This window comes from Primulina tabacum, chromosome 10 (genome assembly GCF_025594145.1).
Source record: "Primulina tabacum isolate GXHZ01 chromosome 10, ASM2559414v2, whole genome shotgun sequence".
Taxonomy (NCBI): Eukaryota; Viridiplantae; Streptophyta; class Magnoliopsida; order Lamiales; family Gesneriaceae; genus Primulina; species Primulina tabacum.
The window spans coordinates 29,688,403-29,703,613 of record NC_134559.1 but is presented as its reverse complement, the minus strand read 5'-3'; the positions used below and the strand labels follow the sequence as shown (position 1 = coordinate 29,703,613).

The 15,211-nt window shown below is 43.1% G+C and overlaps 14 non-coding genes and 1 pseudogene across 14 annotated transcripts; all 15 read left to right on the top strand.

Moving 5' to 3' along the window:
* The first annotated feature begins 567 nt into the window (after nucleotides 1-567).
* Nucleotides 568-686, top strand: LOC142516141 (5S ribosomal RNA). Its single transcript, XR_012811952.1, has one exon. It is a non-coding gene; the product is annotated as a 5S ribosomal RNA (ribosomal RNA).
* Nucleotides 687-1,367: 681 nt separating this feature from the next.
* LOC142516353 (5S ribosomal RNA) lies at nucleotides 1,368-1,486 on the top strand. The gene has a single exon (XR_012812152.1). It is a non-coding gene; the product is annotated as a 5S ribosomal RNA (ribosomal RNA).
* A 683-nt stretch (nucleotides 1,487-2,169) lies between these two features.
* On the top strand, nucleotides 2,170-2,288 carry LOC142514840 (5S ribosomal RNA). The gene has a single exon (XR_012810717.1). It is a non-coding gene; the product is annotated as a 5S ribosomal RNA (ribosomal RNA).
* Nucleotides 2,289-3,094: 806 nt separating this feature from the next.
* Nucleotides 3,095-3,213, top strand: LOC142516926 (5S ribosomal RNA). The gene has a single exon (XR_012812694.1). It is a non-coding gene; the product is annotated as a 5S ribosomal RNA (ribosomal RNA).
* Nucleotides 3,214-3,894: 681 nt separating this feature from the next.
* Nucleotides 3,895-4,013, top strand: LOC142515515 (5S ribosomal RNA). Its single transcript, XR_012811358.1, has one exon. It is a non-coding gene; the product is annotated as a 5S ribosomal RNA (ribosomal RNA).
* Nucleotides 4,014-4,694: 681 nt separating this feature from the next.
* LOC142515437 (5S ribosomal RNA) lies at nucleotides 4,695-4,813 on the top strand. The gene has a single exon (XR_012811282.1). It is a non-coding gene; the product is annotated as a 5S ribosomal RNA (ribosomal RNA).
* Nucleotides 4,814-5,442: 629 nt separating this feature from the next.
* On the top strand, nucleotides 5,443-5,561 carry LOC142506335 (5S ribosomal RNA). Its single transcript, XR_012804630.1, has one exon. It is a non-coding gene; the product is annotated as a 5S ribosomal RNA (ribosomal RNA).
* Nucleotides 5,562-6,094: 533 nt separating this feature from the next.
* On the top strand, nucleotides 6,095-6,213 carry LOC142516450 (5S ribosomal RNA). Its single transcript, XR_012812243.1, has one exon. It is a non-coding gene; the product is annotated as a 5S ribosomal RNA (ribosomal RNA).
* Nucleotides 6,214-8,337: 2,124 nt separating this feature from the next.
* Nucleotides 8,338-8,455, top strand: LOC142509399 (5S ribosomal RNA). The gene has a single exon (XR_012807575.1). It is a non-coding gene; the product is annotated as a 5S ribosomal RNA (ribosomal RNA).
* Nucleotides 8,456-9,135: 680 nt separating this feature from the next.
* On the top strand, nucleotides 9,136-9,253 carry LOC142510297 (5S ribosomal RNA). Its single transcript, XR_012808419.1, has one exon. It is a non-coding gene; the product is annotated as a 5S ribosomal RNA (ribosomal RNA).
* Nucleotides 9,254-9,901: 648 nt separating this feature from the next.
* LOC142508558 (5S ribosomal RNA) lies at nucleotides 9,902-10,017 on the top strand. Its single transcript, XR_012806765.1, has one exon. It is a non-coding gene; the product is annotated as a 5S ribosomal RNA (ribosomal RNA).
* A 687-nt stretch (nucleotides 10,018-10,704) lies between these two features.
* LOC142507504 (5S ribosomal RNA) lies at nucleotides 10,705-10,823 on the top strand. Its single transcript, XR_012805760.1, has one exon. It is a non-coding gene; the product is annotated as a 5S ribosomal RNA (ribosomal RNA).
* A 620-nt stretch (nucleotides 10,824-11,443) lies between these two features.
* Nucleotides 11,444-11,562, top strand: LOC142511389 (5S ribosomal RNA; annotated as a pseudogene).
* Nucleotides 11,563-12,812: 1,250 nt separating this feature from the next.
* LOC142510435 (5S ribosomal RNA) lies at nucleotides 12,813-12,931 on the top strand. Its single transcript, XR_012808546.1, has one exon. It is a non-coding gene; the product is annotated as a 5S ribosomal RNA (ribosomal RNA).
* Nucleotides 12,932-14,119: 1,188 nt separating this feature from the next.
* On the top strand, nucleotides 14,120-14,238 carry LOC142510434 (5S ribosomal RNA). Its single transcript, XR_012808545.1, has one exon. It is a non-coding gene; the product is annotated as a 5S ribosomal RNA (ribosomal RNA).
* The last annotated feature ends 973 nt before the right edge of the window (nucleotides 14,239-15,211 follow it).

The following is a 15,211-nucleotide window of genomic DNA, read 5'->3' as shown; positions in this document are numbered from 1 at the left end:
CGGGTATTGCCGGATTTGGACAAAATTGTAGCCTAATTTGATTGTAAACGGGTAAACAAACGACACTCCTTACTCCGCAATGAGCTGGCGAGAGTTTAGCCGAATTCCTTCTCTAAGACCCTCTAATTTGCTATTTTCCGCTTCTGTTAAGCTTCCGTTTCCTCGAGAAATCCGCATAGGAAGTTTGAAATTCGATTCCGATTCAATTTTATCGTATCTTAAGAATAATAATAGCTTTACATTCGCTTACTCTTCTTCTTATTTTTTTTTCTATTTTCTGGGAACATTTACCGATTTTTGTTGTCGTGAGCCGATTCTGTGCGGAATGGTATGACGCAGATTACTCCGGAGACGGTTAACTCATTAAAAACAATTATTTCGACTGTTTTATCCATAATTTACGTAAACGGTCACGACACGAGGACTGCCCAAGGAGGTCACCCATCCTAGCTCTGCCATCGCGCTTCACTTCATGGTTTTGATTGGGTGAGAGCAGTGCCGCCTGTTCTCCATCGCCCGCTCCACACGTACTCGAGGGATATAAGAATAAACATCCCACGCAATGTCGGGTGCGATCATACCAGCACTAATGCACCGGATCTCATCAGAACTCCAAAGTTAAGCGTGCTTGGGCGAGAGCAGTATTAGGATGGATGACCCATTGGGAATTCCTCGTGTTGCACCCCTTTTCGTGTTTTTCTATTCTTGATTACTTGTTGAATGACGATTTTCAGCTCAAATCATCTGAATCTCGATCGGGACCAGATAAGACATGTGAAATCAACGTAGCTCGGGCACTGCCGTATTTGGACAAAATTGTAGTCTAATTTGATTGTAAACGGGCAAACGAACGAGATTCATTACTCCGCAATGAGCTGGCGAGAATTTAGCCGAATTCCTTCTCTAAGACCCTCTAATTTGCTATTTTCCGCTTCTGTTAAGATTCTGTTTCCTCGAGAAATCCGCTTAGGAAGTTCGAAATTTGATTCCGGTTCCATTTTATCGTATCCTAGGCATAATAATAGCTTTACATTCGCTATTTTCTTATTCTTATTTTTTACTATTTTCTGGAAAAATTTAGAAATTTTTGTTGTCGTGAGCCGGTTCTGTGCGGAAGGGTATGACGCATATAACTCCGGAGAAGGTTAACTCATTAAAAACAATTATTTCGACTGTTTTAGCCATAATTTACGTAAACAGTTGCGATCCGAGGACTTCCCGGGCGGTCACCCACCCTAGCTCTGCCATCGCGCCAGAACGCTTAACTTCATGGCTCTGATTGGGCGAGAGCAGTGCCGCGTTTTGTCCATCGCCGCCCGTTCCACACGTACTCGAGGGATATAAGAATAAACATCCCACTCAATGTCGGATGCGATCATACCAGCACTAATGCACTGGATCCCATCAGATCTCCGAAGTTAAGCGTGCTTGGGCGAGAGCAGTACTAGGATGGGTGACTCATTAGGAAGTCCTCGTGTTGCACCCCTTTTCGAGTTTTTCTATTTTTGATTAATTGATGACAGATGATTTTCGGCTCAAATCATCTGAATCTCGATCGGGACCAGATAAGGACATGTGAAATCAACGTAGCTCGGGCAATGCCGGATTTGGACAAAATTGTAGCCTAATTTGATTATAAACGGGCAAACGAACGAGACTCATTACTCCGCAATGAGCTGGCGAGATTTTAGCCGAATTCCTTCTCTAAGACCCTCTAATTTGCGATTTTCCGCTTCTGTTAAGCTTCCGTTTCCACGAGAAATCAGCTTAGGAAGTTCGAAATTCAATTCTGGTTCAATTTTATCCTATCCCAGGCATAATAATTGCTTTAATTCGTTGTTTTCTTCTTCTTATTTTTTTTCTATTTTCTGAGAACATTTAGCGACTTTTGTTGTCGTGAGCCGGTTCTGTGCGGAAGGGTATGATGCAGATTACTTTAGAGACGGTTAACTCATTAAAAACAATTATTTCGATTGTTTTAGCCTTAATTTACGTAAACGGTCGTTACACGAGGACTGCTCAGGGAGGTCACCCATCCTAGCTCTGCCATCTCGCCAGAACGCTTAACTTCATGGTTCTGATTGGGAGAGAGCAGTGCCGCGTGTTGTCCATCGCCGCCCACTCCACACGTACTCGAGGGATATAAGAAAAAACATCCCACTCAATGTCGGGTGCGATCATACCAGCACTAATGCACCGGATCCCATCAGAACTCCGAAGTTAAGTGTGCTTGGGCGAGAGCAGTACTAGGATGGGTGACCCCCTGAGATGTCCTCGTGATGCACCCCTTTTCGTATTTTTCTATTTTTGATTACTTGTTGACAGACGATTTTCGGCTGAAGTTAAGCGTGCTTGGGCGAGAGCAGTACTAGGATGGGTGACCCCCTAGAAAGTCCTCGTGTTGCACCCCTTTTCGTGTTTTTCCATTTTTAATTACTTATTGACAGACGAATTTCGGCTCAAATCATCTGAATCTCGATTCAGACCGGATAAAACATGTGAAATCAACGTAGCTCGGGAACCGCCGGATTTGGACAAAATTGTAGCCAAATTATATTGTAAACGGGCAAACGAACAAGACTCATTACTCCGCAATGAGCTGGCGAGAGTTTAGCCGAATTATTTCTCTAAGACCCTCTAATTTGCAATTTTCCGCTTCTGTTAAGCTTCCGTTTCTACGAGAAATCCGCTTAGGAAGTTCGAAATTCGATTCTGGTTCCATTTTATTGTATCCCAGGCATAATAATTGCTTTACATTCGTTGTTTTCTTCTTCTAATTTTTTTTCTATTTTCTGGGAATATTTAGCGACATTTGTTGTCGTGAGCCGGTTCTGTGCAAAAAGGGTATGATGCAGATTACTCTGGAGACGGTTAACTCATTAAAAACAATTATTTCGATTGTTTTAGCCTTAATTTACGTAAACGATCGCGACACGAGGACTGCTCAGGGAGGTCACCCATCCTAGCTCCGCCATCGCGCCAGAACGCTTAACTTCATGGTTCTGATTGGGCGAGAGCAGTGCCGCGTGTTCTTCATCGCCGCCAGCTCTACACGTACTTGAGGGATATAAGAATAAACATCCCACTCAATGTCCGGTGCGACTATACCAGCACTAATGCAACGGCTCCCATCAGAACTCCGAAGTTAAGCGTGCTTGGGCGAGACCAGTACTAGGATGGGTGACCCCCTGGGAAGTCCTCGTGTTGCACCCCTTTTCGTGTTTTTCTATTTTTGATTACTTGTAGACAGACGATTTTTGGCTCAAATCCTCTGAATCTCGATCGGGACCAGATAAAACATGTGAAATTAACGTAGCTCGGGCACTGCCGGATTTGGACAAATTTTTAGCCTAATTTGATTGTAAACGGGCAAACAAACGAGACTCATTACTCCGCAATGAGCAGGCGAGAGTTTAGCCGAATTCTTTTTCGAAGACCCTCTAATTTGTGATTTTCCGCTTCTGTTAAGCTTCCGTTTCCTCGAGAAATACGCTTAGGAAGTTCGAAATTTGAGTCCGGTTCCATTTTATCGTAACCCAGGCATAATAATAGTTTTAAATTCGCTATTTTATTCTTCTTTTTTTTTTCTATTTTCTGGGAACATTTAGCGATTTTAGTTGTCGTGAGCCGGTTATGTGCGGAAGGGTATGACGCAGATTACTCCAGAGACGGTTAACTCATTAAAAACAATAATTTCGATTGTTTTAGCTATAATTTACGTAAACGGTCGCATCACGAGGACTGCCCAGAGAGGTCACCCATCCTAGCTCTGCCATCGCGCCAGATCGCTTAACTTCATGGTTTTGATTGGGCGAGAGCAGTGCCGCGTGTTGTCCATCCCGCCCGCTCCACAGGTACTCGAGGAATATAAGAATAAACATCCCACTCAATGTCAGGTGCGATCATACCAGCACTAATGCACCGGATCCCATCAAAACTCTGAAGTTAAGCGTGCTTGGACGAGAGAAGTACTAGGATGGGTGACCCCTTGGGAAGTCCTCGTGTTGCACCCCTTTTCGTGTTTTTCTATTTTTGATTACTTGTTGACAGACGATTTTCGGCTCAAATCATCTGGATCTCGATCGAGACCAGATAAGACATGTGAATCAACGTGGCTCGGGCACTGCCGGATTTGGACAAAATTGTGGGCTAATTTGATTGTAAACGGGCAAACGAACGAGACTCATTACTCTGCAATGAGCTGACGAGATTTTAGCCGAATTCCTTCTCTAAGACCCTCTAATTTGCGATTTTCCGCTTCTGTTAAGCTTCCGTTTCTTCGAGAAATCCGTTTAGGAAGTCCGAAATTCGATTCCGGTTCTATTTTATCGTATCCCAGGCATAATAATAGCTTTACATTCGCTATTTTTTTCTTCTTATTTTTTTCTATTTTCTTGGAACATTAAGCGATTTTTCTTGTCGTGAGCCGCTTCTGTGCGAAAGGGTATGACGCAGATTACTCCAGAGACGATTAACTCATTAAAAACAATTATTTTGACTGTTTTAGCCATATTTTACGTAAACGGTCGCGACACGAGGACTGCCCAGGGAGGTCACCCATCCTAGCTCTGCCATCGCGCCAGAAAGCTTAACTTCAAGGTTCTGATTGGGCGAGAGCAGTGCCGCGTGTTGTTCCTCGCCGCCCGCTCCACACGTACTCGAAAGATATAAGAATAAACATCCCACTCAATGTCTGGTGCGATCATACCAGCACTAATGCACCGGATCCCTTCAGAACTCCGAAGTTAAGCGTGCCTGGGCGAGAGCAGTACTAGGATGGGTGGCCCCCTGGAAAGTCCTCGTGTTGCACCCCTTTTCGTGTTTTTCTATTTCTGATTACTTGTTGACAGACGATTTTCGGCTCAAATCATCTGAATCTCGATCGAGACCAGATAAGACATGTGAATCAACGTAGCTCGGGCACTGCGGATTTGGACAAAATTGTAGCCTAATTTTATTATTAACGGGCAAGCGAACGAGACTCATTACTCTGCAATTTTCCGCTTCAGTTAAGCTTGCGCTTCCTCGAGAAATCCGTTTAGGAAGTCCGAAATTCGATTCCGGTTCTATTTTATCGTATCCCAAGCATAATAATAGCTTTACATTCGCTATTTTCTTCTTCTTATTTTTTTTTCTATTTTCTGAGAACATTTAGCTATTTTTGTTGTCGTGAGCCGCTTCTGTGCGGAAGGGTATGACGCAAATTACTCCGGAGACGTTTAACTCACTAAAAACAATTATTTTGACTGTTTTATCCATATTTTACGTAAACAGTCGCGACACGAGGAATGCCTAGGGAGGTCACCCATCCTAGCTCTGCCATCGCGCTAGAACGCTTAACTTCATGGTTTGGATTGGGCGAGAACAGTGCCGCGTGTTGTCCATCGCCGCCCGCTCCCCATATACTCGAGGGATATAAGAATAAACATCCCACTCAATGTCAGGTGCGATCATACCAGTACTAATTCACCGGATTCCATCAGAACTCCGAAGTTAAGCGTGCTTGGTCGAGAGCAGTACTAGGATGGGTGACCCCTTGGGAAGTCCTCGTGTTGCAACCCCTTTTCGTGTTTTTGTAATTTTGATTACTTGTTGACACCAACGATTTTTGGCTCAAATCATTCTGAATCTCGATCGGGACAAGATAAGACATGTGAAATCAACGTAGACTCGGGCACTGCAGGATGTAGACAAAATTGTAGGCTAAGTTGATTGTAAACGGGCAAACGAACGAGACCGTATTACTCCGCAATTTGCTGGCGAGATTTTTAGCCGAATTTCTTCTCTAAGACCCTTCTAATTGGCGATTTCTTCCGCTTCTGTTAAGAAGCTCAGTTCCTCGAGAAAATCCGCCTTAGGAGTTCGAAATTTGATTCATGTGCGGAAGGGTATGAACGCAAATTACTTCGGAGACGGTGTAACCTCATTAAAAAACAATGATTTCGACTGTTTTAGGCATAATTTACGTAAACGGTCGCGACACGAGGACTTCTCAGGGAGGTCACTCATCCTAGCTCCGCCATCGCGTGTTGTCCATCGCCGCCCGCTCCACACGTACTCGAGGGATATAAAAATAAACATCCTACTCAATGTCGGGTGCGATCGTACCAGCACTAATGCACCGGATCCCATCAAAACTCCGAAGTTAAGCGTGCTTGGTCGAGAGAAGTACTAGGATGGGTGACCCCCTGGAAAGTCCTCGTGTTGCACCCCTTTTCGTGTTTTTCTATTTTTGATTACTCGTTGACAGACGATTTTCGGCTCAAATCATCTGAATCTTGATATGGACCAGATAAGACATGAGAAATCAACGTAGCTCGGGTGCTGCCGGATTTGGACAATATTGTAGGCTAATTTGATTGCAAACATGCTACGAACAAGACTCATTACTGTGCAATGAGGTGGAGAGATTTTAGCCGAATTCTTTCTCTGAGACACTCTAATTTGCGATTTTCCGCTTCTGTTAAGCTTCTGTTTTCTCGAGAAATCCGCTTAGGAAGTTCGAAATTCGATTCCGGTTCCATTTTATCGTATCCCAGGCATAATAACGGATTTACATTCGCTATTTTCTTCTTCTTATTTTTTTCTATTTGCTAGAAAAATTTAGCAATTTTTGTTGTCGTAAGCCGGTTCTGTGCGGAAAAGTTTGACGCAGATTACTCCAGAGACTGTTAACTCATTAAAACATTTAATTCGACTGTTTTATCCATAATTTACGTAAACAGTCGCGACACGAGGACTGCCCAGGGAGGTCACCCATCCTAGCTCTGCCATAGCGCCAGAACGCTTAACTTCATGGTTCTGATTGGGCGAGAGCAGTGACGCGTGTTGTCCATCGCCGCCCGTTCCAAACGTACTCGAGGAATATAAGAATAAACATCCCACTCAATGTCGGGTGCGATGACCCCTTGGGAAGTCCTCGTGTCGCACCCCTTTTCGTGTTTTTCTATTTTTGATTACTCGTTGATAGACGATTTTCGGCTCAAATCATCTGAATCTTGATCGGGACCAGATAAGACATGAGAAATCAACGTAGCTCGGGTGCTGCCGGATTTGGACAATATTGTGGGCTAATTTGATTGCAAACATGCTACGAACAAGACTCATTACTGCGCAATGAGATGGAGAGATTTTAGCCGAATTCTTTCTCTGAGACACTCTAATTTGCGATTTTCCGCTTCTGTTAAGCTTCTGTTTTCTCGAGAAATCCGCTTAGGAAGTTCGAAATTCGATTCCGGTTCCATTTTATCGTATCCCAGGCATAATAACGGATTTACATTCGCTATTTTCTTCTTCTTATTTTTTTTCTATTTGCTAGAAAAATTTAGCAATTTTTGTTGTCGTAAGCCGGTTCTGTGCGGAAAAGTTTGACGCAGATTACTCCGGAGACGGTTAACTCATTAAAAACAATTAATTCGACTGTTTTATCCATAATTTACGTAAACAGTCGCGACACGAGGACTGCCCAGGGAGGTCACCCATCCTAGCTCTACCATAGCGCCAGAACGCTTAACTTCATGGTTCTGATTGGGCGAGAGCAGTGACGCGTGTTGTCCATCGCCGCCCGTTCCAAACATACTCGAGGAATATAAGAATAAACATCCCACTCAATGTCGGGTGCGATGACCCCCTGGGAAGTCCTCGTGTTGCACCCCTTTTCGTGTTTTTCTATTTTTGATTACTCGTTGACAGACGATTTTCGGCTCAAATCATCTGAATCTTGATCGGGACCAGATAAGACATGAGAAATCAACGTAGCTCGGGTGCTGCCGGATTTGGACAATATTGTAGGCTAATTTGATTGCAAACATGCTACGAACAAGACTCATTACTGCGCAATGAGGTGGAGAGATTTTAGCCGAATTCTTTCTCTGAGACACTCTAATTTGCGATTTTCCGCTTCTGTTAAGCTTCTGTTTTCTCGAGAAATCCGCTTAGGAAGTTCGAAATTCGATTCCGGTTCCATTTTATCGTATCCCAAGCATAATAACGGATTTACATTCGCTATTTTCTTCTTCTTATTTTTTTTCTATTTGCTAGAAAAATTTAGCAATTTTTGTTGTCGTAAGCCGGTTCTGTGCGGAAAAGTTTGACGCAGATTACTCCGGAGACGGTTAACTCATTAAAAACAATTAATTCGACTGTTTTATCCATAATTTACGTAAACAGTCGCGACACGAGGACTGCCCAGGGAGGTCACCCATCCTAGCTCTGCCATAGCGCCAGAACGCTTAACTTCATGGTTCTGATTGGGCGAGAGCAGTGACGCGTGTTGTCCATCGCCGCCCGTTCCAAACGTACTCGAGGAATATAAGAATAAACATCCCACTCAATGTCGGGTGCGATCATACCAGCACTAATGCACTGGATCCCATCAGAACTCCGTAGTTAAGCGTGCTTGGGCGAGAGCAATTCTAGGATGGGTGACCCCCTGGAAGTCATCGTGTTGCACCCCTTTTCGTGTTTTTCTATTTTTGATTACTTGTTGACAGACGATTTTCGGCTCAAATAATCTGAATCTCTATCGGGACCAAATAAGATATGTGAAATAAACGTAGCTCGGGCACTGCCGGATTTGGACAAAATTGTAGGCTAATTTGATTGTAAACGGGCAAACGAACAATACTCATTACTTCGCAATGAGCTGGCGAGATTTTAGCCGAATTCCTTCTTTAAGACCCTCTAATTTGCGATTTTCCGCTTCTGTTAAGCTTCCGTTTCCTCGAGAAATCCGTTTAGGAAGTCCGAAATTCGATTCCGGTTCCATTTTATCGTATCCCAGGCATAATAACAGCTTTACATTCTCTATTTTCTTCTTTTTTTTTTTTCTATTTTCTGGGAACATTTAGCGATTTTTGTTGTCGTGAGCCGGTTCTGTGCGGAAGGGTATGACGCAGATTACTCCAGAGACGGTTAACTCATTAAAAACAATTATTTTGATTGTTTTATCCATAATTTACGTAAACGATCGCGACACGAGGACTTTCGAGGAGGTCACCCATCCTTGCTCTGCCATCGCGCCAGAACGCTTAACTTCATGGTTCTGTTTGGGCGAGAGCAGTGTCGCGTTTTGTCCATCGCCGCCCGCTCCACACGTACTCGAGGGATATAAGAATAAACATCCTACTCAATGTCGGGTGCGATCATACCAGCAATAATGCACCGGATCCCATCAGAACTCTGAAGTTAAGCGTGCTTGGTGAGAGCAGTACTAGGATGGCTGACCCCTAGGGAATTCCACGTGTTGCACCCCTTTTCGTGTTTTTCTATTTTTGTTTACTTGTTGACAGACGATTTTTGGCTCAAATCATCTGAATCTCGATCGGGACCAGATAAGACATGAGAAATCAATGTAGCTCGGGCACTGCCGGATGTGGAGAAAATTGTAGGCTAATTTGATTGTAAACAGGCAAACGAACGAGACTCCTTACTCCGCAATGAGCTGGCAAGATTTTAGCCGACTTTCTTCTCTAATACCCTCTAATTTGCGATTTTACGCTTCTGTTAAGCTTCTATTTCCTCGAGAAATCCGCCTAGGAATTCCGAAATTCGATTTCGGTTCTATTTTATCGTATTCTAGGAATAATAACGGATTTACATTTGCTATTTTCTCCTTCTTATTTTTTTCTATTTTCTGGGAACATTTAGTGATTTTTGTTGTCATGAGACGGTTCTGTGCGGAAGTGTATGACGCAGATTACTCCAGAGACGGTTAACTAATTAAAAACAAGTATTTTGACTGTTTTATCCATAATTTACGTAAACGGTCGCGACACGAGGACTTCCCAGGGAGGTCACCCATCTAGCTCTGCATTCGCGCCAGAACGCTTAACTTCATGGTTCTGATTGGGCAAGAGCAGTGCCGCGTGTTGTCCATCATCGCAACATCCCACTCAATGTCGGTTGCGATCATACCAGCACTAATGCACCGGATCCATCAGAACTCCGAAGTTAAGCGTGCTTGGGCAAGAGCAGTACTAGGATGGGTGACCCCAGGAAGTCCTTGTGTTGCACCCCTTTTCGTGTTTTTCTATTTTTGATTGCTTGTTGACAGACGATTTTCGGCTCAAATCATCTGAATCTCGATCGAGACCAGATAAGACATGTGAAATGAACGTAGCTCGGGCACTGCTGGATTTGGACAAACTTGTAGGCTAATTTAATTGTAAACGGGCAAACGAACGAGACTCGTTACTCCGCAATGACTTGACGAGAGTTTAGCTTAATTCCTTCTCTAAGACCCTCTAATTTTCGATTTTCCGCTTCTGTTAAGCTTTCGTTTCTTCGAGAAATCTGCTTAGGAAGTTCGAAATTTGATTTCGGTTCCATTTTATCGTATCCCAGGCATAATAATAGCTTTACATTCGCTATTTTCTTCTTCTTATTTTTTTTTCTATTTTTTTATGGGAACATTTAGCTATTTTTGTTGTCGTGAGCCGGTTCTGTGCGGAAGTGTATGACGAAGATTACTCCGGAGACAGTTAACTCATTAAAAACAATTATTTCGACTGTTTTATCTATAATTTTCGTAAACGGTCGCGACACGAGGACTGCCCAGGGAGGTCACCCATCCTAGCTCTGCCATCGCGCCAGAACGCTTAACTTCATGGTTTGGATTGGACGAGAACAGTTCCGCGTGTTGTCCATCGCCTCCCGTTCCACATGTACTCGAGGGATATAAGAATAAACATCCCACTCAATGTCGGGTGCGATCATACCAGCACTAATGAACCGGATCCCATCAGAACTCTGAAGTTAAGCGTGCTTGGGTGAGAGCAGTACTAGGATGGCTAACCCCTAGGGAATTCCTCGTGTCGCACCCAATTTCGTGTTTTTCTATTTTTGATTATTTGTTGACATACGATGTTTGGCTCAAATCATCTGAATCTCGATCGTGACTAGATAAGACATGTGAAATCAACGTAGCTCGGGCACTGCCGGATTTGGAGAAAATTGTAGGCTAATTTGATTGTAAATGGGCAAACGAACGAGACTCGTTACTCCGCAATGAGATGGCAAGATTTTAGCCGAATTCCTTCTCTAAGTCCCTCTAATTTGCGATTTTACGCTTCTGTTAAGCTTCCGTTTCCTCAAGAAATCCGCTTAGGAAGTTCGAAATTCGATTCCGGTTTCATTTTATCGTATCCCAGGCATAATAATAGCTTTTCATTCGCTATTTTCTTTTTCTTATTTTTTTTTATTTTTTGGGAACATTTAACGATTTTTGTTGTCGTGAGCCGGTTCTGTGCGGAAGGGTATGACGCATATTACTCTGGAGACGGTTAACTCATTAAAAACAATTATTTCGATTGTTTTATCCATAATTTACGTAAACGGTCGTGACACGAGGACATTCAAGGGAGATCACCCATCCTAGCTCTGCCATCGTCGCCCGCTCCACACGTACTCGAGGGACATAAGAATAAACATCCCACTCAATGTCGGATGCTATCGAACCAGCACTAATGCACTGGATCCCATCAGAACTTTGAAGTTAAGCGTGCTTGGGCGAGAGCAGTAGTAGGATGGCTGACCCCTAGGGAATTCCTCGTGTTGCACCCCATTTCGTGTTTTTCTATTTTTGATTACTTGTTGACAGATGATTTTTTGCTCAAATCATCTGAATCTCGATCGGGACCAGATAAGACATGTGAAATCAACGTAGCTCGGGCACTGTCAGATTTGGAGAAAATTGTAGGCTAATTTGATTGTAAACGGGCAAACGAACGCGACTCGTTACTCCGCAATGAGCTGACAAGATTTTAGCCGAATTCCATCTCTAAGACCCTCTAATTTGCGATTTTCCGGTTCCATTTTATCGTATCCCAGGCATAATAATAGCTTTACATTCGCTATTTTCTTCTTCATATTTTTTTTTTCTATTTTCTGGGAACATTTAGCGATTTTTGTTGTCGTGAGCCGGTTCTGTGCGGAAGGATATGAGTAGATTAGTCCGGAGATGGTTAACTTATTAAAAAAAATTATTTCGACAGTTTTATCCATAATTTACGTAAACGGTCGCGACACGAGGACTTTCCAGGGAGGTCACCCATCAGAACTCCGAAGTTAAGCGTGCTTGGGCGAGAGCAGTACTAGGATGGGTGACCCCCTGGAAGTCCTCGGGTTGCACCCCTTTTCGTGTTTTTTTTTATTACTTGTTGACAGACGATTTTCAGCTCAAATCATCTAAATCTCGATCGGGACCAGATAAGACATGTGAAATCAACGTAGCTCGGGCACTGCCGGATTTTAACAAAATTGTATGCTAATTTGATTGTAAACGGGCAAACGAACGAGACTCATTACTCCGCAATGAGATGACGAGATTTTATCCTAATTCCTTCTCTAAGACCCTCTAATTTGCGATTTTCCGCTTCTGTTAAGCTTCCGTTTCCTCTAGAAATCCGCTTAGGAAGTTCGAAATTCGATTCCGATTCCATTTTATCGTATCCCAGGCATAATAATAGCTTTACATTCTCAATTTTCTTCTTCTTATTTTTTTTTCTATTTTTTGGGAACATTTAGCGATTTTTGTTGTCGTGAGCCGGTTCTATGCGGAAGTATATGACATAGATTACTCCGGAAACGGTTAACTCATTAAAAACAATTATTATAACTGTTTTATACATAATTTACGTAAACGGTCGCGACATGAGGACTTCCCAGGGAGGTCACCCATCCTAGCTCTGCCATCGCGCCAGAAGGCTTAACTTCATGGTTCTGATTGGGCGAGAGCAGTGCCGCGTGTTGTCCATCACCGCATGCTCCACACGTACTCGAGGGATATAAGAATAAACATCCCACTCAATGTCGGGTGCGATCATACCAACACTAATGCATCGGATCCCATCAGAACTCTGAAGTTCAGCGTGCTTGGACGAGAGCAGTACTAGGATGGGTGACCCTCTGGGAAGTCCTCGTGTTGAATCCCTTTTCGTGTTTTTCTATTTTTGATTACTTCCTGACAGACTATTTTCAGATCAAATCATCTGAATCTCGATCGTGACCAGAAAAGACATGTGAAATTAACGTAGCTCGGGCACTGCCTGATTTGGACAAAATTGTAGGCTAGTTTGATTGTAAACGGGAAAATGAACGAGACTCGTTGCTCCGCAATGAGCTTGAAAGATTTTAACTTAATTCCTTCTCTAAGACCCTTTAATTTGCAATTTTCCGCTTCTGTTAAAATTCCGTTTCCTCGAGAAATCCGCTAAGGAAGTCCGAAATTCGATTCCGATTCCATTTTATCGTATCCCAAGCATAATAATATCTTTACATTCGTTATTTTCTTATTCTTATTTTTCTATTTTCTCGGAACATTTAGCGATTTTTATTGTCGTGAGTCGGTTTTGTGCGGAAGGGTATGACGCAGATTACTCCGGAGATGGTAAACTGATTATAAACAATTACTTCTACTGTTTTAGCCATAATTTACGTAAACGGTCGCGACACGAGAACTTCCCAGGGAGGTCACCCACCCTAACTCTGCAATCGCGCCAGAACGCTTAACTTCATTGTTCTGTTGGGCGAGAGCAGTGCCGCGTGTTGTCTATCGCCGCCCGCTCCACTCGTACTCGAGAGATGTAAACGGTCAAACGAACAAGACTCATTCCTCCGCAATGAGCTGGCGAGATTTTAGCCGAATTCCTTCTCTAAGACCCTCTAATTTGCGATTTTCCGATTCTGTTAAGCTTCCGTTTCCTCGAGAAATCCGCTTAGGAATACCAAAATTCGATTCCGGTTCCATTTTATCATATCCAAGGCATAATAATAGCTTTACATTCGCTATTTTCTTCTTCTTATTTTTTTTTCTATTTTTTGGGAACATTTAGCGATTTTTGTTGTCGTGAGCCGGTTCTATGCGGAAGTATATGACATAGATTACTCCGGAAACGGTTAACTCATTAAAAACAATTATTATAACTGTTTTATACATAATTTACGTAAACGGTCGCGACATGAGGACTTCCCAGGGAGGTCACCCATCCTAGCTCTGCCATCGCGCCAGAAGGCTTAACTTCATGGTTCTGATTGGGCGAGAGCAGTGCCGCGTGTTGTCCATCACCGCATGCTCCACACGTACTCGAGGGATATAAGAATAAACATCCCACTCAATGTCGGGTGCGATCATACCAACACTAATGCATCGGATCCCATCAGAACTCTGAAGTTCAGCGTGCTTGGACGAGAGCAGTACTAGGATGGGTGACCCTCTGGGAAGTCCTCGTGTTGAATCCCTTTTCGTGTTTTTCTATTTTTGATTACTTCCTGACAGACTATTTTCAGATCAAATCATCTGAATCTCGATCGTGACCAGAAAAGACATGTGAAATTAACGTAGCTCGGGCACTGCCTGATTTGGACAAAATTGTAGGCTAGTTTGATTGTAAACGGGAAAATGAACGAGACTCGTTGCTCCGCAATGAGCTTGAAAGATTTTAACTTAATTCCTTCTCTAAGACCCTTTAATTTGCAATTTTCCGCTTCTGTTAAAATTCCGTTTCCTCGAGAAATCCGCTAAGGAAGTCCGAAATTCGATTCCGATTCCATTTTATCGTATCCCAAGCATAATAATATCTTTACATTCGTTATTTTCTTATTCTTATTTTTCTATTTTCTCGGAACATTTAGCGATTTTTATTGTCGTGAGTCGGTTTTGTGCGGAAGGGTATGACGCAGATTACTCCGGAGATGGTAAACTGATTATAAACAATTACTTCTACTGTTTTAGCCATAATTTACGTAAACGGTCGCGACACGAGAACTTCCCAGGGAGGTCACCCACCCTACCTCTGCAATCGCGCCAGAACGCTTAACTTCATTGTTCTGTTGGGCGAGAGCAGTGCCGCGTGTTGTCTATCGCCGCCCGCTCCACTCGTACTCGAGAGATGTAAACGGTCAAACGAACAAGACTCATTCCTCCGCAATGAGCTGGCGAGATTTTAGCCGAATTCCTTCTCTAAGACCCTCTAATTTGCGATTTTCCGATTCTGTTAAGCTTCCGTTTCCTCGAGAAATCCGCTTAGGAATACCAAAATTCGATTCCGGTTCCATTTTATCATATCCAAGGCATAATAATAGCTTTACATTCGCTATTTTCTTAATCTTATTTTTTTTCTATTTTCTGGGAACATTTAACGATTTTTGTTGTCGTGAGCCGGTTCTGGGCGGAAGGGTATGATGCATATTACTCCGGAGATGGTTAACTCAT